The 18,218-nt window shown below is 34.5% G+C and overlaps 1 protein-coding gene across 5 annotated transcripts in view; it reads right to left on the bottom strand.

Annotated features, from left to right (window-relative positions):
• LOC106076213 (glutamate receptor ionotropic, kainate 2-like) overlaps positions 1-12,627 on the bottom strand; it is a 59,195-nt gene extending 46,568 nt beyond the window's left edge. For 2 of the 5 annotated variants that reach the window (XR_008779257.1, XM_056037424.1), the window contains exon 1: positions 12,229-12,627. The gene's annotated coding sequence lies outside the window, so the exon portion shown is untranslated. Of the gene's footprint in view, positions 1-8,504; positions 8,647-12,228 lie in introns of those variants that run through there. The other 3 variants (XM_056037425.1, XM_056037428.1, XM_056037427.1) reach the window with 3 other exon arrangements.
• Positions 12,628-18,218: the final 5,591 nt, after the last annotated feature.

The following is an 18,218-nucleotide window of genomic DNA, read 5'->3' as shown; positions in this document are numbered from 1 at the left end:
GGTAGTTATCCCACACTTTTCCCCATTCCGGTTGACCCAATTTGTTTAGTAATAACTTGACCTTTTCAAAGTTATTGCCCTTGGTCTACTCTTCCGACGCACAGCGAGCATAGAGAATAAGAATAAAATAGAGCAAGTAAAGGCGGGGCATAACTCAATAACAAGGGCCTTAACTCTGTTATTAATCAATCGACTATTTCTTAATGTAGTTTTGACCTTGTGCATACACAAAATCTAATCACATAGTCTCAGAGCTACGTAACCAGAGTGGAAATTAATTCTTAGCGATTAGAAGATTAAATAAAAATTAAGACTGAGAAGAGTACAGCGTTTGCGGACATTAATTAATTTACAGCTTTCTTATTACTGTTTCGAGGTATTTATTGCAGACACTTTTAGAGAACCTTAATGTTCCCAACACAGTCAATGCTTCTCGGCCTCAACGTCGTGGAAACGGTCGCTTGAGGAGATGATTAGGTCAATAGGGAAGTATAACACAACCCCCTTTGAGGTGACTAAGGACCGAGTTCATTGCATTGGCTGAAATGGAAGAAAAAAACAACAACAACATCTCACTATCCAAATACTATTCTTAGAGACCGTTTTTATGGCGGAACCTGAACGGCTAAAAAATAATATGGGCGCGTTGTCATAGTACTCATCGTCTTGGGGTGCGGGCCATCGGTACGAAAAAGGTAAAACTATTTCAATCTACATCTGTTTGGATCTTTCCAAGACAGATCAGTTTGTTCAAACAGCACGATGGAGGCGTGCTTCCGTGAGCCTAGAGTTCCAAGAGTAATCGATTCAACTCTTAGGGCAATGGCGTAGGAAGTTTGCAAAACAATTTAGTTTTCCGTCGTAATGATTCTTTTTTCTGACAAAGTTACATCCAATATGGTCGACATTCAGTGCCAGTGCAGCAAGAAACAAACTGCAACTAAAAAAAACAACTTAATAGTTTTCTTTTGACCTACTGTTCTTAAGAAATATGTTTTTATAATACAAAATGTTTCCATGAGCAATATCTCTGTTCATTTCGTAGCTTCGTGAAATTCAAAACCTTAAACCTGCGTGTAAACTTCCCATTCTTCAATCAAGTTGAATCTTTGCGCAATGGACCTCATTCACCAATCGTAAACAAACAACATTTAGCCACGTGGTTCTCTATCTCTTCAATACAAATTACGCAATCCATAAAGGATGTCACGTGATACGTAATTTTCATTGTTTTATCAATATTGTCACGTGACTAAATGTTGTTTGTTTACGATTGGTGAAAGAGGTCCATAGTGCCACGTTTCTCCCTCAAAAAATACGGTCTGCGTGCTTTTTCAGTTCACGGACCAAAGGTTTGGAACTCACTCCCCATTGATCTCAGACAGACAAAATGCTACACCACTTTTAACTCTTTGGCTCCGCACCAACGCACAGGGCGTTGATTTTAAAAAAGGGGAAAAAAGTCGGACCAACGCTGGGGGCATCGGCTATTTCAAATTTATTTTTTTCGTTTCCATTTCTCCGATTCTTGTTTTTTATTGCTTAATTGTTTATCTAGAATAGTTTCCCTTTGCTAAACATCCGGAATTTCCTTCATTTAACGTGTTTTTATTTTGTACGAAGTTTGTAAAGAGATGACATTTATTTTTTCTGTGTGCGTGTTTTTTTAACATGGAGCTTCAACCAAGGCCATATAAACTTTGTAGATCTAAATATTTCTTTGATAAAGAAGTATAAGAATTCAGATGACAGTGGTTTTGTTTCATCTGATGGTGATATTGATAAATCTAATTATATAGATCTAGATCTAGTAAATTAATTTATAGGTCTAGACCTAGGCCTAAGCCTAGGTCTAGTAATGATGAAGTTTATCAGCTGATGAAGCAGCTCCACCCCCAGCTAATGTTCAATGTAGATCTAGAACTAGTTTAGCTGTCTCTACATTATCTAGATCTAAATCTAATCAGATAGATGTAGATCTCTAGATCTATCATCTAGGCACTGAAACAGAACAATTTCAGATTTATTGCACCAAGAAATTGGGTTGTCAACCTAGACTTAGTCAGCACTGCATCTATTGAGATGGAATGTTTTTTTTCATTGACAATCACATTGTTGATAGTCTTGTTAGCAAAATAAATAGCTCTGCTGACCATAGGATTAAATGGAACACCCCTGCTAGAATAAGATCCATTTTCATAGAATGGAGACCTATAACTATAAAGAAAGACAGAGTATGTAAACACTTTGGGTCAGGGAGAACGGTTTATGTTTGCGCTGGATGGGAGTCGAACCCACACATTCATATTGACTGCTTCCATGAATATCACAACTAGAAGGAATATTTATATACAAAGTACATGAAGAACTTTAGAAGAAAATACTATAAATATATATATGCTGTACAGTTGGACTAGTTTTAGGGTAAAAGTGTTTTGTTCCAAGCGTGTTGCTTTTTTTATGGGCTTTTTCGTTAAAGTAGTGACATTGGATTATTAGTTCCAGTTTATTATTTTTTGCATCTATTGCTGTTTCTTCTGTGGTGTTCTGTAAACAAATGGATAAAAATGAGAAAAAAAGCTATTTCAATTCAATTTGAACAATAAATTTCTTTAAACATGCACTTGGATGGATATTTTCAATGTCAGTTGGTGAGTTTTTCATTTTTAATTTTTATATTCAAAACCCAAAATTACAAAAACAACATAATTTGCAAACTAGAAAACATAAGAAATGGAAAGAGCATTCATTTCTCTTTAATTCTATATCAAGTTTATTATTTTCCAATAATAAATAAAAAAGTTATACAAGTTATATCGAAGCAAAGTAGCGCACTCTGAAATGGCGGAAAAATTAATTCCGTCCAAAAGTGGCTAATAATTCCGAATTAATTCCGGAGCCAAAGAGTTTTAAGAAGAACATTAAGACCTACCTGTTTAAAACTTTTTTAGATTAACTGTCATTGTAACTCCTGTGTTTTTGTTTGTAATGTTGTTACAGCGCCTTGAGCCTACATTTTGTTTGTTAACAGCGCTTTATAAATAAAATTATTATTATTATTATTATTATTATTATGGTCTCATTGTTGATGACAACACACGAGACAATGAAAAAATAACCAGTTATTTAATCAATTAGTTATAATTTCTTTTTATAGTGAGACAGAAAGGCCAACTTAGCTAAGGGGAGATAAGCCTTGTGTAGCGAATCAGGTCCAGGTCGTGTGCTAATATTTTAAACCTAACACTAGGCTATAATGCCTTCTACTTTTATAAGTACTTGGATAGCTCATTGGCTAACAAGTCGTTCCTTGCATCTTTTATATTCGCTCCCATCCCCATTCGTCTTGCGGGAGGTTTGGACTAAAAAGTAAACTATCTTCAACTCTGAAGGAACATCCGAAACATGTAAAACATTTTACAAACAAACATTTTACAAACACTAAATAGCAGGGCCGTAATTAAGCATTCTGGGGTCCTATTCGAAATTGATTTCGCGGGGCCAAGTTTAGGTAGGGAAGCGGATAATAAGTGAAAGTGAAGTTTGTATTAGAAAATAAATTCGTCCATGCATTTTATTCATTCTTTACTACGTACAGAAATACATTACGATCCTTGCGTGTAGCAAAGTCATACAGTATATCATAAGAATTCTGTTCCCAACATAGATCCCTCTCAATAGCAAGAATTACCAAATGTTTCAATCTACCTTTGAGAATTGTTGACCTCAAGTAATTCTTCATTAGTTTGAAGCGCGAGAAGCTTCTTTCACCTGATTACACAATTACGGCTAATGCATAATGCCGTTTTTATTTATCGCGCGTAAGATTGGCGTTTTCCTTATTGAATTACTCCCCAAAATGACAATTTTTTTTCTATATACTTCCGTATATTTTAAGGACTTTTTCGTATATTTTGCTATTTCGGGAGATTTCCTGGAGCTCCTGGTAAATCGACAGCAGACCGCGGGAATTCTGTTTTTAGTTATAAAATGGTTTAATTTAATAATTTATACACCTAGAATTAGCGCGGGTCCTAAGAAAGTGCGGGCCCCACTGCGGGCGCATAGGTTGCAGTGGCCTAAGGCCGGCCCTGCAAAATAGCGGTGTATGCTACGCCGCCGGTCGACTAGTCTTTTATATTTTACTTGTTTAAATAATAGCATGAACAAATCTAAGTCTCTAGTTGTTTAAGTGATGGAGATTTATTTAATAAATTAAGCGATATCAATGACGCTAAATCAAACATCAAAATTGTTCACCAAATGAAAGTTACAAGCAGAAAAGCTCAGAAAATGTGATTCTGTATTGTTCAAATGTATGCCACCAGCACCATTATGTATCACTGTAAAAATAGTCAGGTTATCAACACTTCCTTTATTTTGCACACCGGATACACCGCAATGTTAGCTTTTCCGCCATGTATGAAAAACTCCCCAATAGAATTAATTTGGACCAAAATGTTCTTCTAGGCGGATTTAAAACGAAAAACATTTTCCAAAGTCCTCCCCCCTCCCAAATCCCTAAGAAAAGGTCAAGCACTCTTTAATTTCATGCTTTTCATATTTTTCATTGGTCTTAGATTTATCCCCCCCCCCCGCTCCCGGTCCCGCAACGTTTGGCGAATAGGTCTTTCCACAGATGAGCAGTCATACTTGACGCCATATTAGACGTAGATGGCCCTATTTTCTTTTTCCTCTTTCCACTTCTCTCAAACCCTCACGTAAATAAAATTTGATGCTGCTGCTGATGATGATGGAGATGATGATGATAATGATGATGATGGTGCTGATGATAAATGATGATGATAATAATGATGATGATAAATGGTGATGATGATGATGATGGTGGTGGTGGTGGTGGTGGTGGTGGAGGTGGTAGTGGTAGTGGTGATGATGATAATGATGATGAAGATGATGCTACAATGCCTGGTCAATGACTGACTTTTTGAACTAATTAATCATACTGAGCCTCTGTTTGATCAAAAGTAATTTTTATACAACTAACACCGAAGCAACTCAAAATGACAATGAAATGTTGGGAAAGACTTCCAAGCCATTCTTGAAGTTTTGGTCTCATTAACTTCTCATAGTGCCCATAACACTGTTTTTGTTTACGTATACAATGTTCTCATTGACTAGTTGCTTTGTATCCTAGCCCTTTACCTGAACACACAATACGCTAAATATAAAGCTTATATCAACTCACTCTGTCTGTCTGTCTGTCTGGTAAACAGTGTGTACACGTTTTTTCTCACACACTCGTATCAAGATGAAACTTCGCAGAATTATTCATTGACATAGAAAATATATAAATCAATAACGAAAACGGAACCAATTAGACAATTAATTACTAATAATCAATCATTTTGTAACAACAATGGAAACTAATACTACAGTAATAATAAATATGGCTAATTTTGTTGGGTTTAGTCCCTTTAAAAAAATGTTAACGCTATTTCTCCCTCACACATTCTCCGATCAAGTTGATACTTTAAACATTTATTTCTTGTATGTAACAAAAATCAATAAACAAAAATGCTCAATTAGTTAACTAATCATTGGTAATTGACTATTTTGTTTAATACTGAAATAAGGGAAATAGCTTGTACGTTATTGATAGATATAGTTTTAAGGACAGAGTTCTCCTTTAGATAAGCTTTTGCTTTTTTAAGATTTTTTTTTTATTTTGCTTGTTTTGTTTTTTAGCCTTGATTTATTCACTGGTAATTTGTTTAACGATATAATGGAAACCAACAATCCCTGCTGGCAAGTGGAGGCGTTGGTAACGAAGGTACATAGCCACGCTAAATCATCGCGTACATATTAAAGTCATGTTGGATTGGTTATACAAACAACACGAAGTGCACGCTTCACTCCCTGGGGAGGGAGGAGAATAGGGTCTTAAAGCTTGAACAAACATCTACACAGGAAGCTCTGTGGGTTAATAGATTCAACAGATAGAAGAGAAAAGGAAACATTGCCCAGTACGTCACATCAGTGATTATATAAATTGCATTCCTAGAATAAAGGCACCGAATAGCGTTAAAAGGGAAGTTTTGAATTAAGAAACAATAATCTATGTTTTGCAAAGTTATAGTTTTTAAATGTGTACACTTGAATATTGCAATTTCGGATTATTTTAGCCTAGATTACAGAGACACACACTGAGAAAGAGAGAGAGAGAGACAGACAGACAGACAGACAGAGGGAGAAACTCCATCACAGTACCTAGATATGTTCCAGTTTCCTTATGTTCATTTTTTTTCCTGCTTATATATACATTACATAACACAAGCCGAATCTAAAGCCTAATAGAAAACAGAAACCTTGAAGATCTATAGACCTTATCTTTATACGATGTATCTGAAGAATTATTTTATAATGCTTATATCACCTCTGGCTATCTGGTTAAAAGTTTGTACACGCCATTTCTCCCACACCTAATCTCGGATCAAGTTCAAACTTCGCACAATAATTCACCGGCGTTGACAAGACACGGATCAATAAAAAGTAACTAATCTGTCAAATAATTATTGGTAATTAATTATTTTGTTTGATACTAACAAGGGATGCTTTAGTATTCACATATGTCTACACTTTTAGGGTTCTCCCCCCCCCCCTTAACTAATTGTACACGCCATTTCTCCCACACGCATTCTTGGATCAAGTTGAAACCTCCAACAATTATTTATTGTACGTAACAAAATATGAATCAGTTAAAAGATTAACCAATTACTACATTAATTATTGTGTTTGATTTAGAATAAGGGAAACAACTTCTACATTATTGAGAGATATACTTTTAAGGACTGAGTTCTTCCCCTTAAGCCTTTTTAAAAAGATTTTTTTAATATTTTGCTTGTTTCTTGATATATTTGAAAAATGCTTTTTTTTTTCTAAAATTACAAAGTAGTTTCCCATGCTTCCCATGAAAGCAACGGATTTCTACTTGACAAGAGCCAGAGTACAATAATACGCCTACAAATTATCCAATATGATGCTTCCTGTATACTGTTTGTTTACCAAAGACACAGAACATGTATCTCAATGAGTCAATAGTCAAAATATTGAAATAATTATGAGCTATTGTTTTAGATCGATGTTAAAAATTAAGGGTGACAAATTCCTTTGTAATTGTAATTTTATGAATATACGAACAATGTATGCTATTTATATACAATAAAATATATCGTACGAACTCAAAACCAGTTAGGCGCAAATCGTGCCAGCGAATTTATCAATTTAAAACTGGAAATGGCTTGAAATAGATCTCTGTTTTTATTCCATCACTCTGTAACGACATTGGCAGAGCTTAATTCACCCACCTGCGAGTGAGGTTTCGTGGTACATAACATATTTAAAAGGTGGTTGAATAAAAATCAAAACCGTTTGATCAATCTTGATAAAACTTGGCATAAATGTTCCTTAGATCATGGCGAAGACCGTAGTGTGTATGTTGAATGTCCCTCTATCCATATATCTCTATCAAAGAACGAACCTGTTTTAACAAATCGGGTAAACCCTTTGCACAGTATTTTATATATTTGATATGAATATGTTAGTTGAACGGGTTAACCCATTGTCACACTCAAAATGTAAAAGTGTGAAGGGAACATTCTCCATGTTTGACATAGATCTAAATTCAATCCAGTAGATCAATAATACCCAAACTAAGGGCCCGCAGTACGAGGGTCATATAATAAATATATCTGTGGCATTTTACGTCTCGAGAAACGTATATATATATATATATATATATATATATATATATATATATATATATATATGGACAATGAGTTTTCTGTTATTTATGAGTTGTCTGTACCTACTGGTGTATCCGAATAATCTAAAGAGCGATACAGACAAGCTCCAGACATTAAAAAACAAATGCTATACGACATATATTGAAGTTAGATGGTCAAACAGTCAATATAAATCAACACAGCCAACATCAATAGAACAAACATTGAAAAGACCCAAATGTATTTGGATTACCATATAACGTAAAGAACAGAAAAATGTTGCGAAGCAGGCTTTGGACTGGAACTCAAATGGGGAATAGAAAGACCTAGAGACCATCAAAAAATGGTAGAGATTAGTAGAATTTGAATTAAAGTCGGCAGGAGGGACATGAAACTTACTAACTTACTAAGGTGAATTTCCCAGAACGAGCCCCATGTGAAATTATGTTGCGGCCTTATGCTCCACTTTGAGTAATAAGGACCAAATCAAAGTCAAAAGTCTCTACTAAATGGACAATTTTTAATGCATTATCTATTATTTGACTTTGATACATCGTTTAATTTCTAAGACTTTGCAAAGTTCCTGGTGAAACTTACGTTCGACTGATGCGGTGCTTTTAAGAGAGAAAATAAATTGTTATTAGTGCTACCTGGTTAACTTCGGCTCTGCTTGTGTTATAGAGGACGGTCAGAGACCTTCTTAGGGTGTGGCATGCACTACAGACTGTCATGTAGATAGTACTGAACTTAAACAATGCCCACCGTCACCATATGTCGTCCTTCTGATGGGACGTCTCCACTTGTTCAAAAAATAAATGCAATCTTCCCTAAACACACCTTGAAAATCTTGTTAAGTTAACACATTGTGTAAATCTTGTAAAGTTAACACATCGTGTAAATCTTGTTAAGTTAACACATAGTGTAAATCCTGTAAAGTTAACACATCGTGTAAATCTTGAAATTTAACAAAAACGTGTAAATCATGTAAGGTTAAAATATCGTGAAAATCCTATAAAGTAAACATAACGAGTAAATCCTGTAAAGTTAACACAACTTTTAAATCATGTAAAGTTAACATATCGTGAAAATCCTGTAAAAGTTAACACAACGTGTAAATCATGTATAGTTAACTTATTGAACATATCTTGTAGAGTTAACAGATCTCATCTAATGAGCTGCAGCTATTACACCGAGAATAAAGTCAACTCAACAAAGCTTTCAAGAGAGTGGGTATCAACTATATAAACACAAATGTTGGGAAAGCCTTTGACACGCTATTAAGTTAATACACGCTACGGCCATGTTGACCATCCATTGGCCTCGTTCTGAACTAATCCGTCAATACAATTAGCAAATGAGCTTCATTATCTGAAACAATGTGTTTATGTAAACTCAGGTTAGTCACAGCTGTGATGAAGATTATATATAATGTAACTATTGAAAGAACGAAGCTCTGATCATCATCTTTTTCAAGCTCTATGTGAGTGAGAGGTTCAGAGGTTCAAACCCTCTGTTTAAAAAAACAGGAAAAAATCTAGTGTGATTATTAACTATCTCTACATTCATGAACACACTACATTCTACTCATTCCTTGGTGCCATGGTTTTATTCCCACACTCTTCTCATGCACTAGGATTTAATACATTAATTGCACTCTGATAATCGTGGCCACCAAATAATGGCTTAACTGAGTTAATTGGCAATGTGTAGGCTACTTCTAAATAAGGTTACTCATGCGGAATTGTTAGCGCGAATCTAGGAGCTTGTATATCTATGAGTGTGTGTATATATGAGTATATTCATGGATGTGTGTTATTTGGTGTGTGAAGTGATGCATCTGTGTTTGAGAGAAAGTGTATCTAAGAAGCCTATGTATGTAGATATGTTTGTCATAAGTTATTTCAAGACTAAAACAACTGTATGTTTGTAAGCATGTATACATGAATGTATGTATGTTTGCTTGAAGATATGTATGTTTGCATGAAGATATGTATATTTCCATGAAGATATGTATGTTTGTATGAAGATTTGTATGTTTGCATGAAGATATTATGTTTGTATGAAATATGTATGTTTTTATTAAGATTTGTATGTTTGCATGAAGATATGTATGTTTGTATGAGGATATGTATCTTTCTATGAAGATATGTATGTTTATATGAAGATTTGTATGTTTGCATGAAGATATTATGTTTGTATGAAGATATGTTTGTTTGTATGAAGATATGTATGTTTGCATGAAGATATGTTTGTTTGTATGAAGATATGTATGTTTGCATGAAGATATGTTTGTTTGTATGAAGATATGTATGTTTGCATGAAGATATGTTTGTTTGTATGAAGATATGTATGTTTGCATGAAGATATGTTTGTTTGTATGAAGATATGTATGTTTGCATGAAGATATGTTTGTTTGTATGAAGATATGTATGTTCGCATGAAGATATGTATGTTTGTATGAAGATATTATTTTTGTATGAAGATATGCATGTTTGTATGAAGATATGTATGTTTGCATGAAGATATGTATGTTTGTATGAAGATATTATGTTTGTATGAAGATATATATGTTTGTATAAAGATATGTATGTTTGCATGAAGATATGTTTGTTTGTATGAATATATGTATGTTTGCATGAAGATATGTATATTCGCATGAAGATATGCATGTTTGTATGAAGATATTATGTTTGTATGAAGATATGCATCTTTGTATGAAGATATTATGTTTGTATGAAGATATTATGTTTGCATGAAGATATGTATGTTTGTATGAAGATATTATGTTTGTATGAAGATATATATGTTTGTATGAAGATATGTATGTTTGTATAAAGATATGTATGTTTGCATGAAGATATGTTTGTTTGCATGAAGATATGTATGTTTGTATGAAGATATGTATGTTTGTATGAAGATATGTATGTTTGTATGAAGATATGTATGTTTGTATGAAGATATTATGTTTGCATGAAGATATGTATGTTTGCATGAATATATGTATGTTTGCATGAATATATGTATGTTTGCATGAAGAAAACCTTTTTTATCTGTGTTAGCTATGACAAGATATGTAGGTTACAGCTGGGTCTGCATAATACTGACTTCTTAAATGTTATTATTTGTATGGGTGTTGCTATGTAGGCTATGTAATTATTTAAGACAATTTAAAAGTCTATTTTGTAAGCCAATGTTTGCTTTTTTCTATCTATCACCATTAAAATGTTTAATATATATATAATATATATTTACTCTTATTTATGTCTAAACATTATATGGATTCATTTCTTGTAAAAAAAAACACTTATTAATCGGTTTAAGTATGCCTCGATTTCACAACGAGGCTATGAAGGGAAAAGAAATAAATAAAAAAAAAAAAAGATCAAAGATTTTCAGAACACAAGATATCATGAGCACATCCGGAAAGAGTTTCAATTGATTATTGCGCAGTCTCAAAACCAAACTCTTTTTTTTTTTAAATTTATATCTTTTTAACAAAATATAGAAATACTTTTAAAAGCAATCTTAGCTATGGGCAGAACTGCAAAATCACTGCCATATCTTTCAATACTGCAAGGTTTAAAAAAATTAAATAATTACCACTATTTGAGTAACTGATTTGTTAAAATTTTATATTTGAACATGTATTGTCATCGACTATGAATAATTGAACTTTGCACCAGACAGACAAATGGCTTGAGTTAATATAAGCTTTACAAAATTAACTTATTAATACATTTATTGTGAATTTTCTGTTAGTCTCTGAATAATTTGTTTTCATTGGTCCTTACGTAATTCATTACATGAAACAAATATCAAAAAATGAGATCTGTTGCTGGAGACTTGGTCGATTGCTAACCAGATCTTTTAGTTCATTCATAGATAGAAAAGTAGAAAAATCTCTTTAATAGCATCTTTCAGATTCTTTCTTTCATTCAAAAATAGAAGCGAAAACAAGACATCTTTGTTCGAGAGTTCAAGAAATGCAGGGCTTTAAAAGATCACTATCAACTTAAGCGTGGTCGAGAGGCCAAGTGCGCTTGAACTTGGCTTGGCTACCTAGAAGGGGGCTCGAGGTTCGACACCCGACTCGGGCCTAAAGGCAGCACGGAAAACCAACTCCTAGATACCCCCTCCCCCCCCCCCACTAGCCCACCAAAAGCGCTCTGAGCATGCTCTAAGCATGAAAGTAGCGCTATATAAAAGCTCTAATAATAATTACAAGTACACAAGTAAAACAAGCAGGTTAAATAAAAGTAAAGAAAGACAAAAAATGGAGAACTCTGAGCTACATTCATTAAATAATGTTAATATTTCACTGACTCTGAAATTCCATTTAACTGTCCTGACTGACATAGCGTTAATCGTGTTAATATTAAATTAAGAAACATCAATAACTATATATCAACTTTTGTGTAAAAATACTACAATTTAAAACTATAATCAAAGGATTCACGCTGCTATGGTTATAATATGTCAGCATTACCTTAATTTACCTCTGGCTGTGACGTCCGTGCGAACAGTACTGCCCCAGGCGATGTTCTAAATCATTGAACAAACTAACAGTATTTCCCCTTGTTGATAAATGTCATTGTGACATGTCACTCATGACATTAAAATGCAATGCCACAAATTTACACAGCACTTTGTTTTGTTTCACAGTCCAGCAAATACGTGAATATCCACACCATGTTCGGTCAGTAGATCAGTTCACATCGAAACAAAGCAAGCGTGGTACATTATCACAGCTCAATCATCATCTCGGCAAAGCAATAAATAGAAAAGCGTTTACACGGCTTAAAACTGCTCAAACTCATTGGGTCTAAATCACAATTCTAAAAAAAAAAATATAAATAAAAAGCCTTCATCTCCCCCCCCCCTTCTCCCTCTCTCCATTCCCTCTCTTCTTCTTTCCCACTGTTCGCCCCTTCTCGATGGATTTTTTCACTCCCTGCGTAGCCCACTAGTCTACTCCCCCAATCCACCCCCCCCCCACAACCTCGTTTTTTTAATGTTGCACACCGAGATAAAAACGTGAGCGCTCGGTGAGTAGGGAACAGCTCACGTTCGTTTGTTTTGCTTGCTGGCGTCAGATGGTCAAATACTGCAGAAAGGTTGCTATGTTTCCTCGCTGTTTGTGTCCATTACGAGCTGGAACTCATAATTTGACCGAGTCAATAAATTGATGAAAACAAAAATCTTTTAGTGAAATTTCCCGGATCTAAAAGGTCACAGGAAAAATATATTTTTTTAAAACTTTGTGCTGTTCATCCGTCTTGCAAAAGTGATAGAAAGACTGCCATGAAAGCAAGCTCTTTTTGTACTATAAGTAAATAAGAAAACCATATTCACACACAAGCACACCAGTTTTTAAACAAAATAAAAAGTTAAATATTTTTCTAAATTACCGCTTTGTAGTATGCAGACAGTTAATCAATAATTGAAATCCCACATTGAATTAATATTAGAAGTCTGATTTACAACATGAAACAATGGACATCCTAATAATCGTTAAGTTTAACAACTTCTGCAATATGCTAACCTTAATTGTTGTGATTATAAATAACCAACTTAACTTTATTTTATGTATTTTTGGGCAATGTAATCCTTTTTACTGAATAAAAAAGTTAGTTATAACATAATTTAAAAAAAAGCATGAACTTTATAATGCTCCGGAGATGCAAAGATTGCGGAACATTTAATAATGACATAACTAATTATGTCCCCGACGAAGTGGAGATTATAGACATTTAGTTAGAACAGTGGTTCCCAAACTTTTTTGTCTCGTTTACCCCTTGCCATGTTTTCTGTTTTTTTGGTAGACCCCTGGCTTAACTTAAATTGCATTTTCGCAAATGCATCAATTCACTTTCTTGTCTCATCTAATCTTTAACTGTAGTGAGTTGAAGAGTTAAAAAGTAATTGAAAGCTATATTTTAAGTAAGAGATTTATCTTTTTTTATTAATATTATTTAAATTTAAGCCAATTAAAATAACAATTAATATTTAAAACTGACATCACCAAACACACTGGATTTTTGTTTTTTGAAGGTACAACATCCGTTGCTATGGATATTTTTTCATATAGGAATTTGCTGCATGAAGTAGTCCTCCAAACATAACATATTAATTAATTAATTGGGCTTTAGTATCATTGTTAACGTTTTCGCAAAGAGCAGTTTCTAGTGAATTTCTTGCTTTTCACGTGTGGCGCAAAATCGGGTCTGCGGAACTGCTTTTATTAACAGAAAGGGCGAGTTACTGGCGCATAAACAAGTAAGCTTTGGGCAGGAGGAACTCGTTAGTTTTGGCTTGCAATCCACCTTGCCGAAGGAAAACTGAATTCAAACCTCTGCTGCCTTGCAGCTATACACAAACATTAGAAAGGTGTCGTGGGTCAAAAGTGAGAAAAATATGGAGTCGGCGATCCTTAGGTAGTTTGCAGCAAATAGCGCTACGCTCTGTCAGAGCCTGCGACGTCGCTGATCCCAATCTATTTATGTCTTTTGCAAAGAATTATATTCGAAGCTTTTAATGTTATAACTCATACCACCGGTGTGCCCTTGAACTGTATTGTTGCTTAAAGGAATTCATTAAACAATATCAGATGTAGGTTTGTGTAAAACAGTCTTTAAATTACTTAAACGGCTGGTAAAAATCAATGTTTTACCTATTGTGGTTTCCGTATTTGGCTATAAGTAAAGAGATCTTGTAAGACGCTCACAGACCACCATCTTCTTTATATGATGTTAATGCGAGATTTTGTTGGTCTATTCTGAATTTTATCTTAGAGTGTTCGAAAGTTTTAAAAATCTGTTTATCATGGTAACATCGTCTCAGATGATCCTCCAGCATAATTAGTTTCATATCATCATAAAAAAGTCACTTAGGCAAATGCTTGTTTGACAATGAAGGAATGAATCCCAATTTTAAATAATCAACGTTGTACAAACTACATTTCTTTTGGTTAAACATAGTTACGCCTATGAAATGAAAATCGACGCCTTATTGTGTATAAGCAGTCATGTTGTAAAAGCCGATGTTGAGAGGGTGCACTGCATCACAGCACAAGCCCCTCCCCTGCAGAAAGCGCCATACCTGTAGAGTTCATGAAGAATAACGGTGGCGGTCGAGTTTAAATCATGGGACATACCGCCCTTTCCGTTTCTTTGTATATATTATTTGAATAATGATACTTAAATTACTTTATAGGTAATTACAAAACTTATATAAACTCATTGACTGGTACAAATTATTACAATTATGAATCGTTCGAAACAAAACATTAATCAATCAAAATTTCAACAAATTATTTAAATAAATAGTGGTAATTAATACAGAAAAAGAAAAATAAATCTTACAGTATTGAGATACATTGCTGTAAATGTGGGGTTCTTTTCTTTGAAAAAGATGTTTTTTTAAGGTATTTCTTACAGTATGCTTGTAAAACATTTTTATTTTGTCATTTCTATGTGTTTAGGTTTTGTGTTGAAAGGTTCTTATTAAGCTCATGGCTACGTTTGCTCTTTGATATTGAAAGTTGAAGACGCATAAATAAACCAAATAGATACGTTTAGGATGGTTTCATAACAATTGTTGTTTTATTCTGTCAGTTACCACTAAGTATCATGTTGAAATCTGGGCATTAATTGCAAAAGTACCTGCATTAGCCAGCCATTAGCCTATATTGTATGGTGTACCACCAGAATAAGTTTTGACTTCAAAATCTAGCGTAGTAGTGTTACTTTTCACGATAGCTAAAATCAGTAATGTCCCTTGTTTAAAACAAATTTCCCAGATAAAATAATGTAAATAATGCTATGCATAAGATCGATAGATTAACTTTAACATCAATGTAATAATCTAGAACACTTCACCGATACTTCAGAAATTTGATATTTGTTTGCAGTTTGTGCAGAGATAAGGAAAGTTGAGATTGCTTTGCAATTAAGCTTATTTACTTAATTAAAGCTTTTTTTTTCTTTGATATTCTACACGAATTACTGACATTCGTAAACGAAGGATAAAATAGAAAATCAACAGAATCGATTTATATAATATAATTCATTAGTAGACATTATTTTTAGAAGATAATATAAAAATTCGTCAAGTTGCCGAAACAAAATTGAGCCACAGCTTGAAGGAATCTTTCATAAAAACCCAACTATCTAGAAAAAATAAATGCTTATATTTCTGAAAAGTACATAAAAAATAATTTTATTTTAATGGGTTTTAAAACTCGTTTTTCAGTCTGGTGCATTTCTGCCGTTTTCAGACTATACTTCAACAAAGCCAAAAGGTTCACCGAGACATTCCATGATGGCTCCTAAGCAGAAAAGGCAGAAACATTGTTTTAATAATTGGAAATGGTCACAAATCATCATATCTGATCACAAATTCCCCAAGTGCTGCAAACGAAGTAATCTCTGGGCCACACGTCATAGGTTTGAAGGAAAACTGTTCTGTTTAATAACCCCTTTCAATTCAGCAAAAACTGAGCAGTGGCGTAGTTAGGAATTTGCCATCATTTGGGGGCCTGGAGGGGCTTTACCTCTTTTAGGGCCTTACATTTTGAGTAATATTTAATGTAAAAAAAAATTCGAACACTCATTTGGGGTCCCCCTTCAAGTGGGGGCCCGGTGGGATTTTCATATTTTCCCCGCGCTTCCCGCCCATCCTAGTTACGCCACTGAAACTGTGAAAGGTTCTGAAATTTGGAGTAGTGATTGTTTCATCGTCTCTCAAAAGCCAATCAACATTCAGTCGGGGCGCATACACAAACACACACGCACACGCATGCACACACACACACACGCATGCACACACACACAAAGCAAGCACGGCCACTGATACCGCTCATTGAAATACATTTCCAGGCCTCCCCTATTCCGGTACTACTTTGATTGGCTCCACACGCACTAGTGTGGGCGTCTGACCTAGTTTCCTGTTGAAGTAACCAACAGAGTCCAAATGATTTTTTTAAAGTTATCAGTTGTTTGACAAATGTGTATAAACTCAGTAATATTATTTTATATTTATTTAGTGTCTAATTAGTATTAAGAAGAAACGTTGCTAACACACACACAGAGAAAGAGAGAAAGAGAGAGAGAGAGAGAGAGAGAGAGAATAGGGGGGAAAATTAAGAGAAGAAGAGAGAGAGCGAGGCGAGACAGAAATAGAGAGAGGGAGAGAGAGCAGACCTATTTATGTTCTGTTGGACTCAACTAAAAAGTATGATTAATGATTATAATTATAGCTTTTATATTGCGCTACTTTCGTGCTTAAAGCATGCTCAGCGATATAGTCCAATCTCATCAATGGGTGGAGGGGGTATCTGTGAGAAGGTTTTCCGTGCTGCCTTTAGGCGCTCTGTAAAAAAACACTCTTCTCCAGTCGGGTGTCGAGCCTAGAGCCCCCTTCATAGGTAACTAAGTGTACTTAGCCTTTCGACCACGCTTCCCAAGATCATTATTTCCAGGATTATGATTTATACCCCAAATGCTATACGACACCTACCAACTAGTCAATGAAAAGAAAATACACATTCAACCCACAACAAATCTCAAGCATATGAGTCTATGTAATTATATTTTATATGCGAGATAATATACACCACGACCAATATGCCTTGACATCCTACGTAAATGTCAATAATAATGGGAAAAAAAACACGATCAAAAAATACTTTTTTTTGCAAACAAAGCTTATACGAAGTGTAATTGTATCAATTAGTTTGGATCAGTCAAGTAATTAAATTTGTAATAGATCTAGACAATAAATATGTGCGATCACAAATATTTTTATCTTTTTTTTTGTGTGGAGCTATTTCATGCTTTTAGCTTTCTCAATACGCTATGATCTTATCACTTATCTCGACCAGTTGGGAAAATGGGGGGGGGGGGGGAGAAAGGAATATCTGGATGGATTTTACTGTAATCAGTTTTTAAAAACTTAAAAAAAAAAAGAATAGCCCCACTACATTCAAGTACAATGTCTTTCTCTTGTTCGAGATACCAAAACAAAATAATGAATTACTAATAGTTATTTAGCCAATTGGTTAATTTTTGTTCTATAGGTTTATGTGGTGTCGGGTAAAAGAAATAATTGTGCATGATTTCAGCTTGATACGAGATTTGGCGTGGGGGAAAAAACGTGTACACACTTTTTACCATACAGTCAGACAGAAAGCTTTGTAGAAACCACAAGGAAACAAGGCTGCTTAGTGTTATATAGGTCGCATAGATGTAATAGGCAAATAGAACGTATGTGTCAGTAGATGCCAGAGGGCCTCTGAAAAAAAAAAACAGTTGGAGAGTTCTTACGAAGGTCCAGGGACACACGTTTGAGGCCCAGGCGAAAGCCTTTATAGAGGACAGGCGCAGAAGACTTATATAAAACTAAATGTAACCCATGCAGACAACGGCTTTGTCTGCACTAGGTGTGGAAAAATATTCAGGTCGCAACTGGATTTGCGTA

Source organism: Biomphalaria glabrata, chromosome 8 (assembly GCF_947242115.1).
Source record: "Biomphalaria glabrata chromosome 8, xgBioGlab47.1, whole genome shotgun sequence".
NCBI lineage: Eukaryota > Metazoa > Mollusca > Gastropoda > Planorbidae > Biomphalaria > Biomphalaria glabrata.
Note: the sequence above shows the minus strand (reverse complement) of the source record. Positions and strands in the feature narration are given on the sequence as shown.